We start from the raw sequence: 22,916 nt of genomic DNA, 5'->3' as shown, positions 1-22,916 counted from the left end.
CACACACTCCTTTCCAGCGACCTCATGACCCCCACATGCTCTCCCAATCCGTCTACTGACTTCATAGGAAGAGTCACCAGAGATATGAATGTCACTGCCGAGGTAAGTAAACCACTCGAGGAGGTCGACACTCTCTCTGCAGATTGACACACTGCTGATGGCCGTGCCCAAGACGTCGTTAAAGGCCTGGCTCTTTGGTGTTTAGCAGGACCCTCGCAAGCCCAGACACTCAGACTCCTCAAGAGCCTGGACTCACTGACACTTTGATTCATTTTGCAGTTTCTCTAAATGAAAAGCCTATACTTCTAAGGGTAATAACCATCTGTCTCATTTAATTTGTTAATTGCCATTTTCTTGCTATTGTCACTGGAATATTGTCCAAGTAACACTTCAAGAGGGTGTAGTAACACAGTCTGCTCCAACTCTGCTTTAAGACACACAGAAGGTTTTTAAGTAATCAACAGAAATTGGGACACCTGTTCAAATTGTTTGCTTCAACTTGCAAGGCTTCATTATAATTTAATTGCTCCAGAACATCTGTAGGTTGTAACCTATTAGTTGTTCCCTGATGAAGGCCCATTTGTAATATTCTGAATTTTCCTTTTTATTTCAGTTTTTGCTAAACTAAACTTTAAAGTTAAACCTCTGGCAGTTTACTGCTTACCTTTTCACCATTTTAGGTCTTTCATTGCATTTCAGCTGATTAAATTTGAAGAAAAACTGAGGTGTTCTAAAACTTTTAACTATCCATCCCGCTACATCCTAATACAGGCTCACGGGGGTCTGCTGGAGCTAATCCCAGCCAACACAGGGCACAAGGCAGGAAACAAACCCCGGGCAGGGCGCCAACCCACCGCAAGGCGCGCACACACACACCCACTAGGGACAATTTAGGATCGCCAATGCACCTAACCTGCATGTCTTTGGACTGTGGGAGGAAACCCATGCAGACACGGGGAGAACATGCAAACACCACGCAAGGAGGTCCTGGGTCTCCTAACTGTGAGGCAGCAGCACTACCACTGCGCCACCGTGCCGCCCACTTTTAACTAGCAGTGTATATGTTTAATTATAAAATCCTCTTATCGCTTTGTTATTCTGGGATATTGAGCGTTTTTTGATGAGGGGAAAAAAATATTTCAATGATTTTTAACAAAAGGCTGCATCATAACTGAATATGAAGGGGACTGAACGCTTTCTTTTATGGTGGGATGAAGCTGTAAATATCAGATGAAATCCACAAGAACAAGTAGAGAACATGCACACGATGACACTCCATCCGAGAATCAGATGACACTCCTTTGTGAAGGGTGCCGCCCAGGAATCTTACCCAGCCGGGACACCTACAGCATGGAAGCATACGGGGAGACAACTTGTAGAAGGCTTTGTCTCGGGCAGATAGAGGGGTTTTTAAGTAATCAACACAAGTTGGGACACCTGTGCAAATTGTTTGCTTCAAACTGCAAGGCTTCATGCACTTGAATTGCTGCAGAACATCTGTAGGTTGTAACCTATTAGTTGTTCCCTAAATGAGGCCCATTTGGAATAATCTGAAATCACCTTTTTATTTTAGTTTTTGCTAACCTAAACTTCATACTTAAACCTCTGACAGTTTGCTGCTTACCTTTTTACTATTTAGGTCATTTATTCAAGTGGAGAACATGCAAAATGTCACACAGATGATACACAAAGCCTCCCACATCATGAAGCGAAAAAGGGGGAGACAACTTGCACAAGGCTTTGTTTTCACCAGGGTGCTAGATGGTAGCCCCTTTGGGTAGCAGCATAGCCACGCATTCCCACAGGGCACCTTGGGACTTGGAGTTTGTCGGTTCAGCCTTTGTGGGTTCCGTGGGTGCTGCAGGGACTGGAGAGCCACACCTCGCGGGGCTCCAGCCTTACCCAGAAGTGCTCCTGGCCCAAGCTTTGGAAACACTTCCGGGGACGATACAGTATAAAAGGAGCTGCCTGCCATAGCCTCGGGAGCAGGACTTGGAAGGAAGATGAAGCTTGCTGGTTGGAGTGAAGGAGGCAGAGAGAGAGAAGCTGAAGATAGAGAAGAAGCCCAAGAGTTTCTGGGTGCTGCTGGGTGTACAGATTGCTTTGGCTGTACTGTGTTGGTGCTGTGAGAAACTCTTGGGAGAAGTGTTCGACACAAATCTTCTTTGTTACTGCACAGGCCCAGAGCCTGTCCCTGTCGGGTGCTTGGGGGAGCCGGCGCGCCCCCTGGTGGCCACACCTTATAGAACATCTCACTCTCATCCCCTAAAGCCATCGGTGGACTAAGCAGCTATCTACAAAAACACAAGTTTATTTTCCAAACAAGTGTAATTTCCAATCCCCGTTCACTGTTGCCTTCTGAATAATTTATTAGAAATGATTCGACTCCGAGGTCTTAACATAAGGGCGGCCACATTTTTGACCTTAATATGTGCACCTTTTTAAAGAGCGAGGTTGGGGAGTTTAATTTTAAAATGCATGACTGGGTGCAATTTTTTCAGCTTAAAGGTATTGAATAATTAATGTTCAAAAGAGCTTGGCAAAGAAAATGTTTTAGTGAAATGCAAGAAATATGCTGACTTGATGAAGACGAAACTCTTTAGAGGAGCTCTCGGTTTTCAGACGTTAAAACCTAAATGACCAATAAAAACAAACTAATAATGACTAAAACGCTGACTCCAAGACCCCTGGCTCTGGACCAGATGTAATTTAACACACCACTGAGACGCCCGTGTTTTGCCATTATCGAAATAGGCCATCGAGAAGACGGTAATTTCACAAAAAATAGGAAAGGCAAAGCGTGCAGAGTTTAGAAACAGGAGGGTGCAACATCAGTGAATCATGGTTCACATACAGCGCCTTCAGAAAGCATTCACGCTTTATTATAAAGTCAAAGTGAACTTTATTGTCATCTCAACCATATACAAGTATACAGATAGACGAAATTGTGAAGTTCAGGGTCCACAGTGTAACAACATGACGTGCAAATAATACATTAAAAATAGAATTTAAATTTAAAATTAAAACACAAACAAGACAAGACATTGTGCAAAGAAAAGACAAAGAAGTAGCAGCAATATTGATGTGTAGTTAGCAATATGAACATTGATGGAATGTATGGTATTTGCAATCTAGATACATAAATATATACGTGTATATATATATATATATATATATATATATATACAGTGTGATGGACAGCTGGGTCCCATGCCCGGCCGGGACGCCCCTGCTGCATATGTTCCGGGGGAGCCACCATGGACAGCTCAATACCTCCCCCGGTATGCTTGGTGGCAGCCTCCCTGGCCGATGTTCGTTTCCCAGTCTCCCGCGTGGCTCCATGGGACATGGAGTCCTCCACAGCCTGGTTGGGAGATGGGGTAGCCGCTAGGGGGTGCTGCCGAGACTCAAGAACCCGGCTGGACGAGTCATCAGCCCCACCCAGAGGTGCAATTGGGACCAGGTGGTCAAGCACCTGGAACATTTCCAGGTGGGCTATAAAACGGGCCCGCCTCCACCTCTAAGGGGCCAGAATCAGGAGGAAGAGGTTGCCTGGGAGGAGTGGTGGTGCAAGGTGGAGAGTTGTTTGTGGAATTGTGTAAAGTGCTTTTGGGTATGCCTGTGAGTCATGGGGAAGACGTGCGCCCACGGGTGAAGAAAAATAAAAGCCTGTGTGATTTTTACACGTGCATCTACGTAAGTCTGAGTCTGTTCCGAGTCGGTGGCTCCATAATCCATTTTGGAATAGAGAGACTGATACAGTTATAGAAATATTCAGACCAATCCATCTGCCATTGAAAATCTGCCACAGTTGTAATCAGATGACATTTTGTCCCCATTCTGGTGTTTGACCTGAATCTTCATGATTGGATGCTTTGCACTGCTGTCACATGATTGGCTCATTAGAAAATGGCATTGATTTGCCGATGTTCATATGTGCCTAATAATTTGCTCAGTGACTGTATGTGTATATTACTAATAAAAAGCTTCCAACTTTGCTTATTAAAATGAATAATGATGTGCTTCTACAGTATAATAACATAGCTTTAAATTTTTCAAGAAGACATTTTTTTTTTTCGGGGCAGCATACACAAGACGCTCCATGAGTTTGCTTGTTGTCTTGTCTGCCTGTCCTTTATCTTCATTAGTATTAATTTAAACGACTCGTGACCTTTACAATGTGAATGACCTTTACATCCTGCTTCCAAATGTCTGCCTCCATATTATTAGCTGTGTCTAATGGCAGCAGACACTCCTGCATGTGCTCCGCTCTGCGACAGACTCTGTAAAGCACTGATCCGCAGAGCGTAGCGCTCCTTCAACTAACATTTTTTGTTTCATATAAAGGTCCAGAACTCCACATATTTCACCCTAAAAAATAATAACATGACATTGTCGATTCCTTTTTGTTTATTTTGCATTTGAGATGCCATTGGTTCCATTTCGTTTCTATATGCCATGGAGCACAGGCAGGTGAAGTGACTTGTTCGTGGTCACACAGTGTCCTTAATGGGATTTGAACACACAACCACACGATTTGAAATCCAAAGCCTTTACCAGGTGGCCTGCCTGCATTGTAGAACATCTAGTCTAAAACCCAATTCAGAGTCATGGGGGTCCAGAAGTATCAAGTAATATTTTTTTTAGAAGAATGAAGTGGGCATGGTTGGCAAGTTTGGTTGGGCTGAATGGCCTGTTCTTGTCCAGATTGTTCTGAAACTGCAAGCCGGGAACCGAGCCTGGACAGAGCTTTAAGTCCATTACATGGTCCAGTGATGCAGACACCCCCAGTCACACCCAATTAGTCAGATTTGCTGATAGATAGATAGATAGATAGATAGATAGATAGATAGATAGATAGATAGATAGATAGATAGATAGATAGATAGATAGAATACCTTAGTAATCCCAAGGGGAAATTCACATACTCCAGCAGCATACTGATAAAAGAACAATCTTAAATTAAGGAGTGATAACAATGAAGGTATAACAGACAGACAATAATTTTAATGTTAACATTTACAACCCTGGGTGGAACTGAAGAGTCACATAGTGTGGGGGAAGAACGATCTCCTCAGTCTGTCAGTGGAGCAGGACAGTGACAGCAGTCTGTCGCTGAAGCTGCTCCTCTGTCTGGAGATGATCCTGTTCAGTGGATTCAGTGGATTCTCCATGATTGACAGGAGTCTGCTCAGCACCCATCGCTCTGCCACGGATGTCAAACTGTCCAGCTCCGTGCCTACAATAGAGCCTGCCTTCCTTACCAGTTTGTCCAGGCTTGAGGTATCCCTGTTCTTTATGCTGCCTCCCCAGCACACCACCGCGTAGAACAGGGCGCTCGCCACAACCGTTTGATAGAACATCTGCAAGATCTTATTGCAGATGTTGAAGGACGCCAGCCTTCTAAGGAAGTATAGTCGGCTCTGTCCTCTCTTGTACAGAGCATCAGTATTGGCAGTTCAGTCCAATTTGTCATCCAGCTGCACTCCCAGGTATTTATAGGTCTGAGCCCTCTGCACAGTCACCTCTGATGATCACGGGGTCCATGAGGGGCCTGGTCCTTCTAAAATCCACCACCAGCTCCTTGGTCTTGCTGGTGTTCAGGTGTAAGTGGTTTGAGTCGCACCATTTAACAAAGTCCTTGATTAGGTTTCTATACTCCTCCTCCTGCCCACTCCTGATGCAGCCCGCAATATCAGTGTCGTCAGTGAACTTTTGCACGTGGCAGGACTCCGAGTTGTATTGGAATTCCGATGTATGTTGGCTGAACAGGACCGGAGAAAGTACAGTCCCCTGCGGTGCTCCTGTATTGCTGAACACAATGTCAGACCTGCAGTTCCCGAGACGCACATACTGAGGTCTGTCTGTAAGATAGTCCACAATCCATGCCACCAGGTATGAATCTACTCCCATCTCTGTCAGCTTGTCCCTAAGGAGCAGAGGTTGGATGGTGTTAAAAGTGCTAGAGAAGTCCAGAAACATAATTCTTACAGCACCACTGCCTCTGTCCAAGTGGCAGAGGGATCGGTGTAACATATAGATGATGACATCCTCCACTCCCACCTTCTCCTGGTATGCAAACTCCAGAGGGTCGAGGGCGTGGTGGACATGTGGCCTCAGGTGGTAAAGCAGCAGCCGCTCCATCACATCACATGTGACGTCAGAGCAACAGGCCAGAAGTCGTTCAGCTCACTAGGACGTGATACCTTTGGGACTGGGGTGATACAAGATGTTTTCCAAAGCCTCAGGACTCTCCCCTGTTCCAAGCTCAGATTGAAGATGCACTGTAGAGGACTCCCCAGCTCCAATGCACAGGCCTTCAGCAGTCGTGGCGATACTCCATCTGGATAATTAAAACTTAACACAAAAATCCCACAGAGCATTCAATACAGGGTTATGAATATGGCACCTTTAGAAAGTATTCCGACCTGTCACTTTTTAATTTTTACACATTTTCTTATGTTGTACCCTTCCCTTGTGCTAAAATCATGAAATTCATTTTTTTCCCAACTTAACCAACACTCACTCAATACCCCAGAATGACAAAGCGAAAACAGGATTTTAGAATTTTATTGAAGACAAGGGGGCTTTGTCCCCTGCTCGCTTCGCTCGCCAACCCCCCTATCGGTGCTACATGCTAGCCTCTTCGTGGCTCTACCGCTTGCGTATGGGGATGCGGATGTACAATTTAAACAGATTTTTATTTTCCTAGGAATTGTTACATATCCATAATAGAACTAACTATTTTACATTACAGCAAGTAATTAACCATAGTAAAAAATAGTAAAACGTAATAGTTTGAAAGTAAATTGCATTTCATGTTGCGTTAGAAGTATTCATTGATAATACATTTTTGTTCTATTCGGCTTTGAAATTAACATGCAAACACTTTTTAAACTTACACTTTTACTGTAAAACTTCAGTAAAAACAATTTTTTGAATAAAATTTGTGAATATCACATTGAATTTTGATTCTGTGTTTGGACTTACATCGTGACAATGCATCGTATAACTGCCCGTGAGTGAATTTAGTTTCTTCCTCCCTATTAAATAAAACAAATTACATTTTTCGAATGTTTGGCTTTGAGATTTGTTAATTGTCTTTGCAGAAGCTCTTCTAACAGGAAACTGTTAACATTTTAATACGAATGGCATATCAAGATCTCCTTTGTCCTTTGTTGTGTAATGTTATCCTCTGAAGATGTACTACATTACCTTTCTTGGATACATCCTTCTTTCTACAGTAATTCGTGCGGTGGAAGACCAGACGGTGTTAACGGTTGTAGATATTCTTCAGGATATTGTAAGTTGATGTTTTCATCTTCCTCACCATCACCACCAACTGCTTCAGTGTAGTCTATTGATACGCATTTAACCAATCTGCCATGTAACCGATCAACATTTTTGACGTTAATTAATTTGACTTCATCGTTTCTCGGTGCTAGGATTACCTGTTGTCACGCTTGGGTCACAGATTTGCACAGAGACACAGAAGGTCGTAGAAAAAAAGAAGGATTTTTATTCAGACACCGCAAACACATGAGCTTAAACGTGCTCCATGACAAGTCAGATATAACAGTTCCGCTAGGAGCAGAGAGAGATAAAAGCAAACAATCAATTCCAAAAATGACAGGCGCTGCACAAGGCTTATAAGTCGGCGGAGTGCCGCGCGAGGCTTGTATTACGCGTTATAGTGCAAGGATAAGGAGCAATGTGTAGTCAGTGTTTCAGGGTTTGTGGTTTTCCCAGGGGCGTCTGTCTCTATTTGGGGTGCGATCAGCCCTCCAGCTCACACTGTGTACTCATTTTTTCTGTTGATAACCCTTCTGGATGAAATTCTTCAATAAGATTTGGACATGATACGTCTTCTTTAATTGGGAACTTAAAGTGAGGAAAACGTTAAAGTTTATAAGAGCTAAGAGAGCAGGAACTGCATCTGTCAAAAGCATTCACATGAATGAGAGGTGAGAGGACCGTGGGTGTGGCTGAAAATGGTTGAGAGGAGGGCGGGACTTGAAAAAATCTCATGGCCAAAGTCTCGCGGGACTTGGAAAAACTCTCTTCAAAAAGTGTTGCCTCTTCGCAGGTTCTATACTAATAAAAGGCAAGCCCTCACTGACTCACTCATCACTAATTCTCCAACTTCCCGTGTAGGTAGAAGGCTGAAATTTGGCACGCTCATTCCTTACATGTTACTTACAAAGGTTAAGCAGGTTTCATGTCAAAATTCTACTCTTAACGGTCATAACTGAATCTTACTTACGTACATATATACGGCCATAGCCTGCAGCTCGGTCGCCGTGTGAGGCGGAGTTACGTCCCCCATTCCCACGCCTCCCATGTTATTGACTGCCTGCCCATATAAGGCCATCCGTCAGCAGCAATCCAAGCTGTGAGCAAACAGTAAAAAGGAGGCGTGTCAGACGTCGTGGTACATTTTCTGATACAGCTAGACGGAAACAACTTCGTGATGCTGCCGCCAAATACTCACAGAAAAATCCACAAGTTAATAAACATGCTGTCGCTAAGTACTCGTAGGCAAATCCACAACTTCATAGAGACGCTGTCGCTAAATACTCGCAGGCAATTCCACAACTTAATAGAGACTAGTGAGTTCCTCTTAAGTTGAATGAGGAGCCCACCACACACAAAAATCTCCTAATCTTAGGAAAATGAATTCTATTAAGAACAGAAACCGACAGAATCTTAGCCCCAATTTCATATCCTCAGCTGTAGTTGGATTTTGTGAATTTATAGGAAAAAAGGAAATAATCACCCCAACAATTCTTTAAACAATCAAAAAAATAAATATATATATTATAAATCAAACAAAACAATAAACACCCTTTAAACAATCCTTTACTAATCTATAATAACTATACAAGTCCTAAATAATCTGCCACCCCCTTAAACACTTTATAATATATTACCCAGAAAACGGCGAAAAAAGAAACAAAACGAAGGAATGCAAGAAAGCAAGAAAGAAAGAAAGCAAGGTAAAGAAATGGAACGAATATCTTATTTATAAATGGTGCAAATATATTTACATTTACTTAACCTATATTACAGATATATACACATATAAATTAGACAGCCAGACACACACAATCCCCACACGTTCCCCAGTCCTTTATCTGAACTTTGTTTTAAAAGTTTATAATCACACGGCCTGGGAAGTCTGCAGTGAATCCAGCGACAATCCTGAAGTGCGCCGCGGACACGTTTACTTAATTTACATGTAAAGAAGCGATCTCACCAGCTCGGTGACAGTTCCTTTATTGAAGAATGAAGTCCGTCTCACCCGGGTTACTCAACGTTAGCGTCCATCCATGGCCGAAGCCCGCTCCACAACAGACAAGTAAAGCCGTCAGCTCCGAATATCCCTTTTAGGTTAGCAGGCACCCCTTCTACGTGCACCCAACCGCCCTTATTACAGAGTCTTCCTTGCTTTACCGCTGGCTGTTTCTTTCCATTCACCTTCCCAGCTCTTTATTTAAACCGTTTTCCTTCTCACTTTTCCGCTCCTTCTCTCTCTTCTCCCTTTTCCTTCAAAATACGCGCCTCCTTTCCTTTCTACAGTCAGTTCCCCTTACCTCACACCATGGCACGTTTAGCAAGGACCCACAGGCGTAGTTTGGCCCCCAATTCTTCTTAAAGAGATATCCCACAGACAGTTAATTACTGGGACATAATCTCTAAAAGGAAGCACACAGCAGAAACAGTTACAAGCACACGATAAAAAAATATGTGACGACCGTTACATCTCGCAAGAGATTCCACAAGTTCATAGACACGCTGCTGCTAAATATTCACAGGCAAATCCACGACTTAATACCGGGAATGCCTGTTAAACATCTTAGATTCACGAGTAGCGATTTGGGTAGTGAACACTTCGATGAATGAAACCTGTTATCTTTACAACGGTTGACAAACACGGAATGTAACTTGAACACAACACGTCCTCCAAATACGAATCTGATTGAAAGAAATAATGATAATCAAATCCTTGATGACAGCAACACTCATAACAGTGACAAAACAATTACATTGACAATCATGTTACGTTATTTTTAAAATGTTTCCTTTTCTTTTTCATAACTTCTTTAACACACTACTTCTCCGCTTTGACACTCGGGTATTTTGCTAGTTTTTTAATATAATAGAGAGATATGAAGTGTCACAACCATACAATTTAATGAAGATACTACATAAGGGAGAGCACGGTCATTTTTCAAAAGCATTTTTAGTTCACTCAGTCTCTGTTACACAAGGCGTTTCCTTAGCTATTAATAGTTTATCCCACCCTGATGAAGGGGTAGAGTCCTGAAATGCGTCGTCCTGATGGACCACAATATGAATATTCATTGTTAGAACTTCAAATCCTGAATACCATGGCTTTGCTGACCCTCTGGACTGTGTTACTTGTAATTAAGGGTTGTTTACCTGACTGTTATATTTGTATAAAAAATGTTTAACTTGTGCTCAAGTATAAAGCTAGAAGCTGGTGTTTTCAAGTTAGAATGTTAAAAAATGTTTATATTTATAGTTAGAGAAACTACTTGTGTAATAGAGGATCGGTGAGCAAAGAAATGTTTTTAAAAATTCAGCCGTGAGAGTCAGTAGGCCTTGTGCCCTAAGAACCAAGTTACCCGAACTCTTTTCTAACATTTCAGCAATTATTTACAGTTCTGATGCTGATCTTTCCGATCATAAAATAGCTCCTTACGATAGCAATTGATGAGAAGAATTCCTAATTCATTGCAGAATTACGGTATTCAAGGGTTCCTCTCGAGTGCCTCTTTCTCTTACACGATTTAGCACAAAAACTAATAGGCACATCGCCATCTCATAACAGTTTCGATTTTGGCATTTTTCCGTCCAGGCGTTTTAGCTCTAGACCAGTGGTTCCCAACCTGTGGGTACGCGGTGGACCGGTTTGGGGGTACGCGAAAATAATATCGGTTATTACGGAAAACACCAAAAAAAAGGAGTTAAAATAAAAGCACGAAAACAAAGTTACCGAATTGTGGTTTACAAAGAGAGACTTATGTGAAACTTGTCACTAGCCAAACCCACCACTATTCATATCGTGCGACTGCGCATGTGTCCTCCCCCTCTTCGCCAGAACTGTCACTGTCAATTATTTTAGTGTTCGATTGGGCATCAAGGGAGTAACGTGTATTAATAGGCTTAGATCGTTCCTTTTTTTATGAGTGCTTAATTTGAAGTGTTTAGCTGTTGTTTATTGTTTTGAGTGACTTTCTACTGGTATTGTTTTGTGCCCCAAAATGGATAAGTGGTTGAAAACTGGAACTCTTAAGAGAGCTGCAGTTAGCATTGAAATTCAACCTGCTGAGTCAGCAGCTGCAAGTACTTTGAAGCAGTCCGATGATTTACAAGTGCAAGGGGACCAGGGTGCAGCGACTGATAGGCCTGTTCTTGCAAGAGATAAAGTTAACACTATTAAAAAAACTCAAAATATCAGTGCTCCACTAAAGAAGAGAAAATACAAAGTTTAAATACTTGAGATATGGATTCATATATTAAGAATAAATATCGTAATAAGCTGATTTGAGGTTATATCTGTCTTCATTTGAACCTGATATTAAAAACTCAGATCCATGAAACAAGCTCAAGGATTGCATTAAAATTGTTAAGAGCCGCGTTGGAAGACTTGTATATCAAGATGAACAATTGTTATATACTTTCATCATAAGTTAATGTGGATAAAAATTATTTTAATGCTCTTTTTATTTGTTTTGATCTTATGTTAGGCTGCTATTATTAAAAAACTGAAATAAAGTGCTGCTCCCGTTAGGGGTTGCCACAGCAGATCATCTTCTTCCATATCTTTCTGTCCTCGTCGCCTTTTTGCTCTGTCACACCCATCACCTGCATGTCTTCTCTCACCACATCCATAAATCTTCTCTTAGGTCTTCCTCTTATCCTCTTCCATGGCAGCTCTATCCTTAGCATCCTTCTCCCAGTATACTCAGCATCTCTCCTCTGCACATGTCCAAACCAACACAATCTCGTCTCTCTGACTTTGTCTCCCAACTTGTCCTCATTTCTAATCCTGTCCATCCTCGTCACACCCAATGCAAATCTTAGCATCTTTAACTCTGCCACCTCCAGCTCTGCCTCCTGCTTTCTGGCCAGTGCCACCGTCTCCAGCCCATGTAACATAGTTGGTCTCACTACCGTCCTGTAGACCTTCCCTTTCACTCTTGTTGATACCCGTCTGTCACCAATCACTCCTGACACTCTTCTCCACCCATTCCACCCTGCCTGCACTCTCCTCTTCACTTCTCTTCCACACTCCCCATTACTCTGTACTGTTGATCCCAAGTATTTAAACTCATCCACCTTCGCCAACTCTACTCCCTCCTTCCTCTCCATTCCACTGACCTCCCTCTTCTTCACACACATGTATTCTGTTTTGTTCCTACTGATCTTCATTCCTCTCCTCTCTAAAGCAGATCTCCACTTCTCCAGGGTCTCCTCAACCTGCTCTCTACTCTCGCTACAGACCACAATGTCATCAGCAAACATCACAGTCCACGGGGACTCCTCTCTAATCTCGTCTGTCAACCTGTCCATCACCATTGCAAATAAGAAAGGGCTCATAGCCGATCCCTGATGTAATCCCACCTCCACATTGAAACCTATAAATGTCATTAGGTTAATTTGAGTCATTTGATTATTTAGCCAACCTAAAAAAATTCAAAGAAAACTTTTTTTGAGGGATGGGTGGGGGTAATGAAGTGAGGGGATACTCATAAATGAAAAGCCTAATCAAGGGGTACAGAAGAGAAAAAAGGTTGGGAACCGCTGCTCTAGACTGTCATCACAAAGACAGGCGTACACAACAATCATCGAGATATTAATGTTTTCGGTATCAGGGGACCCTAACACGTCAAGATCCGTTGAAAACCAATCCGAATACAGGGTCACGGGGGTCTGCTAGAGCCAATCCCAGCCAACACAGGGCACAAGGCAGGAACCAATCCTGGGCAGGGTGCCAACCCACCGCAGGACACACACAAACACACCCACACACCAAGCACACACTAGGGCCAATTTAGAATCGCCAATCCTGCATGTCTTTGGAATGTGGGAAGAAACCGGAGTGCCCGGAGGAAACCCACGCAGACACGGGGAGAACATGCAAACTCCACGCAGGTAGGACCCGGGAAGCGATCCCGGGTCTCCTAACTGCGAGGCAGCAGCGCTACCACTGCGCCACCGTGCCGCCCCGTTGAAAACCAGAGATTGAAATTTTTGACAAATCAAAATTTCCCCTTGGGATTAATAAAGTATCTATCTATCTATCTATCTATCTATCTATCTATCTATCTATCTATCTATCTATCTATCACATAGTGCCTTTCATATCTATCTATCTATCTATCTATCTATCTATCTATCTATCTATCTATCTATCTATCTATCTATCTATCTATCTATCTATCTTTTGATTCTCCTCCATAGATGATAGGTTATGGTGCAGGGAGAGCACAAAGCAAAACATCACCTTGCTGTTGCTTATGTAATAACATTGACACAAGTATTCAGACCCTGTACTCAGGATTTAGCTGAAGCCATTTCAGCAGGGGAGCCTTTTCTGAGTTTGACACGCCAAGCTTTGCACACCTGGATTTGTGGATTTTTCTGGGTTCCTAAGGTACGTCATGCGGTGGGTGCGGCAACACACTGTATCCTTGCATGCTCCCAAGCTCTCTCTTCTCTGTAGCTTTGTTGGGATGAATGGCCTGTTCTTGACTAAATTGTTCTAATGATCCCCTCAAACTCTGTCAGGTTGAATGGAGTGCTATTTTCAGGTCTCTCCTGAGATGTTCCGTTAAGTTTAAGTCCAGGCTTGGATTGATCTGGATGATCCATCAAAAAACATTCACAGAGTTGTCCTTAAGCTACTTCTGTGCTGCCTTTGCTTTGTCCTGTTGGGAAGTGAACTTTCAGCAAATTCCATGGTCCACAGCTCTCTGGAAATAATTTCATTTCATTCCGTGGTTTATTTATAGTGCATGTTTAAAACAACTGGAGTTGGACCCAAAGTGCTGTGCAAACCATGTACCAATAATACAATTAAATTAGAATTTAAATAACAATAAATAAAACAAATGAATAAACAATGGCAGACAAAGAATTTTAAAATCAGGGCAAGGGCAAAACAAAACAGCTCTCAAATTGAGTTAAAAGCCAGGTAATACAAGTAAGTTTTAAGATGTGATTTAAAAACAGGCAGTGAGGGGGCCATCCGCACATTCCACAATTTCAGAGCCCGCACAGAGAAGGCCCAGTCTCCTGTCTGTTTCGGGATTGCCTTTTGAACAGTCAACAAAAACAGATCAGCAGACCTGAGAAACCTTGCTGGGGTGTGCGGAATAATCAGATGGTTAAGGTAGGTGGGGGCCATTCCTTTTATAGCATTAACAGTAAAGATGAGAACCTTGAATTTTATCCTAAACTATGTTGGACGCCAATGGAGGGATGCGAGTGTTGGGGTGACATGGTCACATTTCTTAGTGCCTGTTAAGAGACGTGCTGCAGCGTTCTGTACCAGCTGAAGGTGGGAGAGGGAAGCCTAGCTGACCCCTGAATACGGGACATTACAGCAATCGAACCGTCATGAGATAAAAGCACGTATAGCATTTTCAAAAATAATAAATGGTAAAAAGAGCTTGACTTTAGACAAAAATCTCAATTGGAAAAACACTTGACTTTATCACCGAGCTAATTTGATTGTCCATTTTAAAATTGACATCCATAATCGCACCCATATTCTTTGCGGAGGACTTAGCCAAAGGTTCCAAGGTACCTAGTTTAGAATGGGGGCAAAACCTATTGCCATTGAGTCGAAAAATGAGGAGCTGTTTTACCTTCATTAAAATGTACACAATTTATGGCTATCCAGGCTTTGACATCCTCCAGGCAGTACAACAATGTCCTCCAGTGGGTTGTCACCACTGCCCATCAGATCCATTATCAGATGGCCTCTCCCATCCTTGGCAGATCTTTACAGTTCCTACCTGCCTGATTAACAATCCATCCCCCCCCAGTCACTCTCTGTTTGAACTGCTACCCTTGTGCAGATGCTTCAAGACAATAAAAACACAGACAAATACATTAAAAAATATGCTGCTCAAAAAAATTAAAGGAACTCTTTTGAATCTGAGTATAGCATCAAGTCAATGAAATGTGTGGGCTATTGATATGCTTAGTGAAGTGGCAGAGGGGCTTGTTCATCAGATTCAGCTGCTTTGGTGCACTAGAGGGGCAAAAATGAGATGACCCCCGAAACAGGAATGAATGGTTTAACAGGTGGAGGGAGGCTACTGACATTTTTCCCTCCTCATCTGATTTGTCACTCGTTTTCCATTTGGCTACAGTCAGCGTCACTACTGGTAGCATGAGGCCATACCTGGACCATACAGAGCTGGTACAGGTAGTCCAACTTCCTCAGGATGGCTCATCAATACGTGCCTCCCATTTCCAGACGGTTTGCTGTGTCATCTAACACAGTCTCGAGGGCATGGAGGAGATTCCAGGAGACAGACAGGCAGTTACTCTAGGAGAGCTGGACAGACCCCCTCGTAGAAGGTCCTTAACCCATCAGCAGGACCCACCGGTATCTGCTCCTTTGGGGTAAGGAGGAACTGGATGAGCACTGCCAGAGCCTACAAAATGACCTCGAGCAGGCCACTGGTGTGAATGTCTCTGACCAAACAATCAGAAACAGACTTCATGAGGGTGGCCTGAGTGTCCGACGTCCTCTAGTGGAAACTGTGGAGCTCGATTGGCATTTGCCATAGAATACCAGAATTGGCAGGTCCACCACTGGTGCCCTGTGCCTTTCACAGATGAGAGCAGATTCACCCTTTAGCACATGTGACAGACATGAAAGGGTCTGGAGAAGCCATGGAGAACGTTATGCTGCCTGTGACATCCTTCAGCCTGACCGCTTTGGTGGTGGGTCAGTGATGGTCTGAGGAGGCATATCCATGGAGGGACGCACAAAACTCTACAGGCTAGACAATGGCACCTTGACTGCCATTAGGTATCGGGATGAAATCCTTGGACCCATTGTCAGACCCTATGCTGGTGCAGTGGGCCCTGGGTTCCTCCTGGTGCATGACTTTGCCCGGCCTCATGTGGCAAGAAGATGAAGAAATTGATACCATTAACTCCCCAACTCACTCACCTGATCTCTGAGTGGGACATTATGTTTCAGTCCATCCAACACCTCAGTCTGTCTAGGAGCTCAGTGATGCCCTGGTCCAGATCTGGGGGGAGATCCCCCAGGACACCATCGTCGTCTCATTAGAACGTTGTCAGGTATGCATACAAGCATGTGGGGGTCATACAAACTACTGCGTACGATTTGGAGTTGCTGCAATGAAATTTCGGCCAAATGGAATCACCTGCCTGCCTGCCACTTCACGAGTTCGCTTTGATTTTCAGGGTGTCTTTGAATGCAGCCCTCAGTTGGTTGATCATATTCATCACCACCCTTTCGTTCCTAACACATCACACTATCAGTCCATATCAGTAGAGATAGTCAGCAAGAATTTTTTTCCCCCATTGAGATCTGACGTGTTTTCGAGCAGTATAGATTTACCCAAAGGCGGTGACTGCACTAAATGATGCCCATACTGTGGAACTTTAATGGGAACAAATTAGGCAATAAATACCAGCAGAATGTGAAAAATGTCTTGTCGTGTAGCATGATGTTTGTTTTCCTTTTCCACTTTTAGAATCCTTTTTATGAATCTTCACAGTCAGATGTTGTTGTAGGTTTTCATTTCTTGCTGTTTTGCACTGATAGGATGGCATACAATTTTTTGTTGTACTTGTGTAGTGACAATAAAGATATTCATTCAAGTAGATTTGGGTGTCATCTAAATAAAAATGAAAAGAAATCTCGTATTTTCTTAAAATGGATCCCAGGGGAGACGGCCAGCAGTCCAACCCAGCCAGGACATCCAAGAGATGGAAGGATGGGGAAGACGACTTCTTTAGGGTACTGACTCCCTCAGAATGCTAGACGGCAGCTCCCCGGGATTGCAGCAGTGCCCCGGATTCCCATAGGGCGCCATGGGATTTGGAGTTCCATATCTCAGGCCTGTTGGGTACCGAGGGTGCTATGAAAGTGGAAGAGCTGTATAGTATGAGGTTACCACCTAACCTGGAAGTGCTTGCAGACAATGTGGGCGGAAGAGCAGAAGCAACTTCCGGCTTGGCCAATATAAGAGGACTTGACCGACTTCACAGGGACAAGCCAGAGCTGAGTGGAAGGTGGGCGAAGCTTGCTGGGAGAAGCAGAGGAGAAAGAGAGACAGAACAACACATGTGTGCGGCGCCTATTATTTACTTGTAGCTGTGATGCTGGAAAATGCTTTGGGAAGAGTCTCCTCAAAATAAATAAGCTCTTTGTGCTTTTAACTTATGCCCTGTGGCTGTTGTGTTGAGTTTGAGAAGCAACAGTGCCCTTTAATGTCCACAGGGAGGAGCGTACAGTGAAAAAAGAAGAGGCCCGAGTATAGATCTCTGGGGGACTCCACAGTGGAGAGATGATGAGGAGGAGGTACAGTCACCAAGATTAAGAAAGCAACTTCTGACAGACAGGCATGATTTGAACCACTCCAACACGGTGCCTTCACTGCCTCCACAAAGCTTCAGGTGGGAGATGATTATGCTGTGGTCTATTGTATCAAAAGCAGCTGTGAGATCTAAATAGAATAGGGATGGCATGATCACAAGACTCAGTATCTAATAGGAGGTGATTCCAAACTTTTAGGAGAGCAGACTCGGTACCATGAAGTTGTAGCTCACCCAAACTTCTAGTGTGTGCGGATGTTAACACCAGATTTATGTAGCAAGGAAGCCGCTACGCTTTTAAAATGAGGGATGGATAGAATCAGGCCAACACCTAAGGCCAGAGTTATACTTCACGCAACGCGACAGTAAGTGTGAGTTTCATTGTGCTATAGACGCATGGCTAAAAACTTGAACTTGAACACAGACTTTACTTTCCTGCCTTTCTTCCCTGATTAGCTGTTTATTAGAAGTGCCATTGTACACATGCCGTACCAGTAAGGCTTAAGCCCACTGGTTTGATACCCTCTTTGTTCCTGCTCATTGCTTGAAAATTAAGCCTGTTATTTGCAAACAATCTTTTAAGTAAAAATGTTAAAATGTTCCAATTCAAGCCCAGGCCCTGTCCTTCTGTTTAGTTCTCTTTTCTACCCAATTCCTGCGTGGCTCTGCTCGCTGCGCTGTCTTATTGATTCTGTCATTTGACTCCTCTGTACATTCAGTTCATCATTTTCTATTCTGACTTGATGCCAGGACTTCTTCTCAGCATATTAATATTTCTCTCTGATTTATCTTCGCTACTGAATCATCTTTAATCTTGCTTTTTATTTTGTTTTGCTTTGCCTTCGCATTCTTGTGTGTCTACTGATCGTGCCCCCTGAGAAATACAGAGTGATTGCTTGAAAGCATCATCCCAATTACATTGACTAATAACATTCAAATATAGCCAACCACAGTGTTCACAGATTTTTATTTATTCATCATAACTTGGGTAACAGATTCTTTTTTTTTTACTTCTTATATTAGAAGCTGTGAAAAATAATTGGCAAACATTTATCTGGCGAATGTAGCTTTACGTTTCCCATATGCTCACGATACTTAGTGGTCTCAGCTGTGAGGTTCTGCAGGGTTACGGATCTGGAATTCGAAATGTCTGCCAGCGATACCACCCGCTGATTTGTCAATTATTCTTCTTAAACACAATCTTGATTCAACATGGAGCTTCAGCTTCAGCTTGCTGTGGTTTTTCATTTTGAAAATGATGACAGTGTGCGTAATTTAATTAGTGCCAGCCTGAAAAACTTTGAACAAAGGTACCATGACTTTCATGGGAAGAGGCGGGTCCAGGTGGGCGGGCACCAGAAGCAGCATCAGTCTTCCAGTGGAATGACAGAAAGTTAACACCACCAGAGCACTTAAGCTGCCCCGTACATGCACGCGCATGATGATAGACAGATAGATAGATAGCATTATATAACCAAAAAATAGATAGAAAGAATGTGTTACAGATAATGGGTGTCATGGAGCCCCAAACCCTGGATACAACCAACACAAATACAGTCACAGGTTCAAAACAAAGAGTTTTGTTATGCCAATACCTCACAAAGGTTTCTTGACAGGTTGCACAAACACAATCTTGAACAAATGATTCTTCCTTTCTTCTCTTCTCTCTCCATCCATCTCCCTCTAGTGAGTGTTGTCTTCCTTCTGCCTGACTCAGACTCAGCTGAAGGAGGCTGGATGGCTTCCTTTTATGTCAGACCCGGGAGTACTTCCATTGCCAGGGCATAACTCGATGGAAGTGCTTACTGGTCAAGCGGAAATGCCAAAAAGTAGAAGATCGTGAATCTTCATAGCATCTCCTGGCAGCACCCATGGGACTCAGCAGGGTTGACTCGCAGCACTACAACTCCCATCATGCCCTGCAGGGTTCTACATGGTTACTGAGGTTTTGGGATGCTGCAGTGTAATGAATGGGGGGTAATAATACAAAGTATTCAGAAATAGGAGTTGCCATACTGCTCCTTTGTCTTTTCGGGTAAGGGTCCCATACTCATCCTGGACTTGATGCTAGATAATCCTGCCTGGCACTTAAGTTAAGATAGATAGATAGAGAGCTACATAGATGTGATAGGCACAATAGAATAGAATAGATAGACTGGTGATGTGTTAGGAACAAAAGGATGGCACATCGTTTGATGGAAATGAAAATGATCAACCTACAGAGGGCTGAATTCAAAGACACCCTGAAAATTAAAGTGAAAAAATGATGAGGCAGGCAGGCGAGTCCATTTGGCCAAAATTTCATTGCAGCAACTTCTAATTGTACCCAGTAGCTTTTATGCCCCCCACATGCTTGTATGCATGCCTGACAACGTCCTAATGAGATGACAGATGGTGTCCTGGGGGATCTCCTCCCAGATCTGGACCAGGGCATCACTTCTCCAGCCTTTGGAGTTTTTTTTTTGTTTTTTCTGTCCACCCTGGCCATCGGACCTTACTCTTATTCTATGTTAATTAATGTTGACTTATGTTTATTTTTTATTGTGTCTTCTATTTCTCTATTCATTTTTTAAAGCACTTTGAGCTACATTTTTTTGTATGAATATGTGCTATATAAATAAATGTTGATTGATTGATTGATTGATTGACTGAGCTCCTTGACAGTTGGAGGCGTCAGATTGACCGAAACATAATGTCCCACCCAGAGGTGTTCTATCGGATTGAGGTCAGGCGAGTAAGTGTGGGGGCCAGTCAATGGTATTAATACCTTCATACTCTCACCACATGAGGCCGGGCATTGTCGTGCACCAGGAGGAACCCAGGAGCCACTGCACCAGCATAGGGTCTGACAATGGGACCAAGGATTTCATCCCGATACCTAATGGCAGTCAAGATGCCATTGTCTAGCCTGTAGAGGTTTGTGCGTCCCTCCATGGATATGCCTCCTCCCAGACCATCACTGAGCTACCGCCAAACCGGTCAGGCTGAACGATGTTACAGGCAGCATAACGTTCTCCATGGCTTCACCAGACCCTTTCACATCTGTCACATGTACTGAGGGTGAACCTGCTTTCATCTGTGAAAAGCACAGGGCGCCCGCCAGTGCTTGACCTGCCAATTCTGCTATTCTATGGCAAATTCCAATCGAGCTCCACCGTGCCCACTAGAGGATGTCGGGCCCGCAGGCCACCCTTATGAAGTCTGTTTCTGATTGTTTGGTCAGAGACATTCACACCAGTGGCCTGCTGAAGGTCATTTTGTAGGCTCTGCCAGTGCTCATCCTGTTCCTCCTTGCCCAAAGGAGCAGATACCAGTGGGACCTGCTGGTTGGTTAAGGACCTTCTACGAGGAGCCCTGTCCAGCTCTCCTCGAGTAACTACCCGTCTCCTGGAATCTCCTCCATGCCCTTGAGACTGTGCTGGGAGACACAGCAAACCTTCTGGCAATGGGAGGTGCATATTGATGTGCCACTCTGGAGATGTTATATTACCTGTGCCAGCTCTGTAGGGTCAAGGTATACCCTCATGCTACCAGTAGTGACACTGACTGTAGCCAAATGCAAAATGAGTGAAAAAACAGATGAGGAGGGAAAAATGTCAGTGGCCTTCCTCCAGCTGTTAAACCATTCATTCCTGTTTTGGGGGTCGTCTCATTGTTGCCCCTCTAGTGCACCAAAGCAGCTGAAACTGATGAACAAGCCCCTCTGCTACTTAACTGACCAGATCACTAGCCCAGACGTTCCATTGACTTGATGCTACACTCTGTTTCAAAAGGGTTCCTTTAATTTTTTTGAGCCGTATATAAACAGACACTATGATATGAATAAAAAGGAAGAAAATTAAAAAGAGAGAAAACTTCTGACTTGGCAGTCCCACTCCCAGTGAGGTGCTATACAGACATATTGTTGTTGGTATAAATGAGCCCCAGTAAAGTTTCTTGACAAACGTCCGCTGATTGATTCGTTGGCTGAAAGTCCTCAGTGTTGGTGTGTCATAGAAAGGATGTGCAGCGTTGTTCATAATGGCATCCGATTTTGTTTTCTTTCTCTCATCTTCTACGACCTCCAGGCGGTCCAGTGTGTGAGTGTGTGTGTGTGTCCCATAACTGAGCCAACCTATTTAATTAGTTTGCTGGTTTGGTGGTCCTGTCTTAAAGTGATGTTACCAGCCCAGCACACCACAGCGTAGAAAACTGCACTGACCATCAGAAGAGTTGTAGAAGATCTTTAGGATGTCAGTAACTACATCAAAGGAGTGCAGTCTCCTAAGCATCTCCTGCTCTACCCTTTCTTCTGCATTTCCTCTGTGTTATGAGACCAGTCCAACTTGTCATTGATGTGGGACCCCCAAGTACAGGGTGAGGCAGAAAGGACGGACGTCTTGTAAATGGCTAGAACTCACCACTAGGTGGAGTGACAGATGTGCGGTAGGTGGCGTTAGGTTTGCGAAGTCTTAGCATTTTTCTATTTTCTTTTTAGTTGAAGCCATGGAGCCGTGGACAGTGGAACACCGCGTTTTTGCGTACGACTGTTTTGTCAAGAACAACCAATCTATTACTGCAGTTCAGTTTCGTTGCCATTTCAATATCCACAGAAATAAAGCTGTTCCCGCTTGTAACACTATCCTACGTTGAGTTAAAGTACTAATGAACAGAAGACCACCGGGGGCTACACGAACGGCACGTACCCCTGAAAATGTGGAAAGTGTACAACTAGCCCTGCTGCGCAGTCCAAGTCGATCTGCTGGGAAGCATTCTTCTGAACTTGGCCTCAGTAATCGTTCGGTAAGGCGTATTTTGCATTTAGACCTGCATTTCCATCCCTACAAATTGTCAAATGCTATTTCAATATGAACTCAAATCTTTCAATAAATTTCTTTGTAAGAAAAAATTAACAATTTTGTGATTTTGTAAAAAATGTCCGTCCTTTCTGCCTCACCCTGTACTTCTAGGAGTGGACCGCCCTGAATAGTGGCCGGACAATCGAGGCTCTTTAGTGTGATGAAAGTCATTAAGCATTTTGTTGGTTTTGCTGATGTTGAGGTGCTGACAGTTCTTCAAGTTCTCCTCCTGACTCCTCTCCTGTGTCTCATCCCCCATATCTATAGACCCCCATATTTTCTGTTCATATTTCTGTGTTAGCTGATCAAAGTCAGTTCCCTGTAAGCCTGTAATATACGTGGCATGCAGATCCTGGCTGACAACATTCTTAGCTTCCAGTCTTACATTTTTATCTTTGATTTGTCACAGGAGTTTGTCAGATGTACGCCAGCCTGCAGTCACAATTGATTTTTGGATTT

The 22,916-nt window shown here is 43.5% G+C and overlaps 1 protein-coding gene across 1 annotated transcript in view; it reads left to right on the top strand.

Annotated features, from left to right (window-relative positions):
* The window catches only part of LOC120515751 (adenylate cyclase type 2-like), a 623,137-nt gene that overhangs the window by 326,695 nt on the left and 273,526 nt on the right, over positions 1 to 22,916 (top strand). The gene's annotated exons all lie outside the window — the stretch shown is intronic.

Source organism: Polypterus senegalus, chromosome 15, assembly GCF_016835505.1.
Source record: "Polypterus senegalus isolate Bchr_013 chromosome 15, ASM1683550v1, whole genome shotgun sequence".
NCBI lineage: Eukaryota > Metazoa > Chordata > Cladistia > Polypteriformes > Polypteridae > Polypterus > Polypterus senegalus.
The sequence above is the reverse complement of the archived record's forward strand: the minus strand, read 5'-3'. Positions and strand labels throughout refer to the sequence as shown.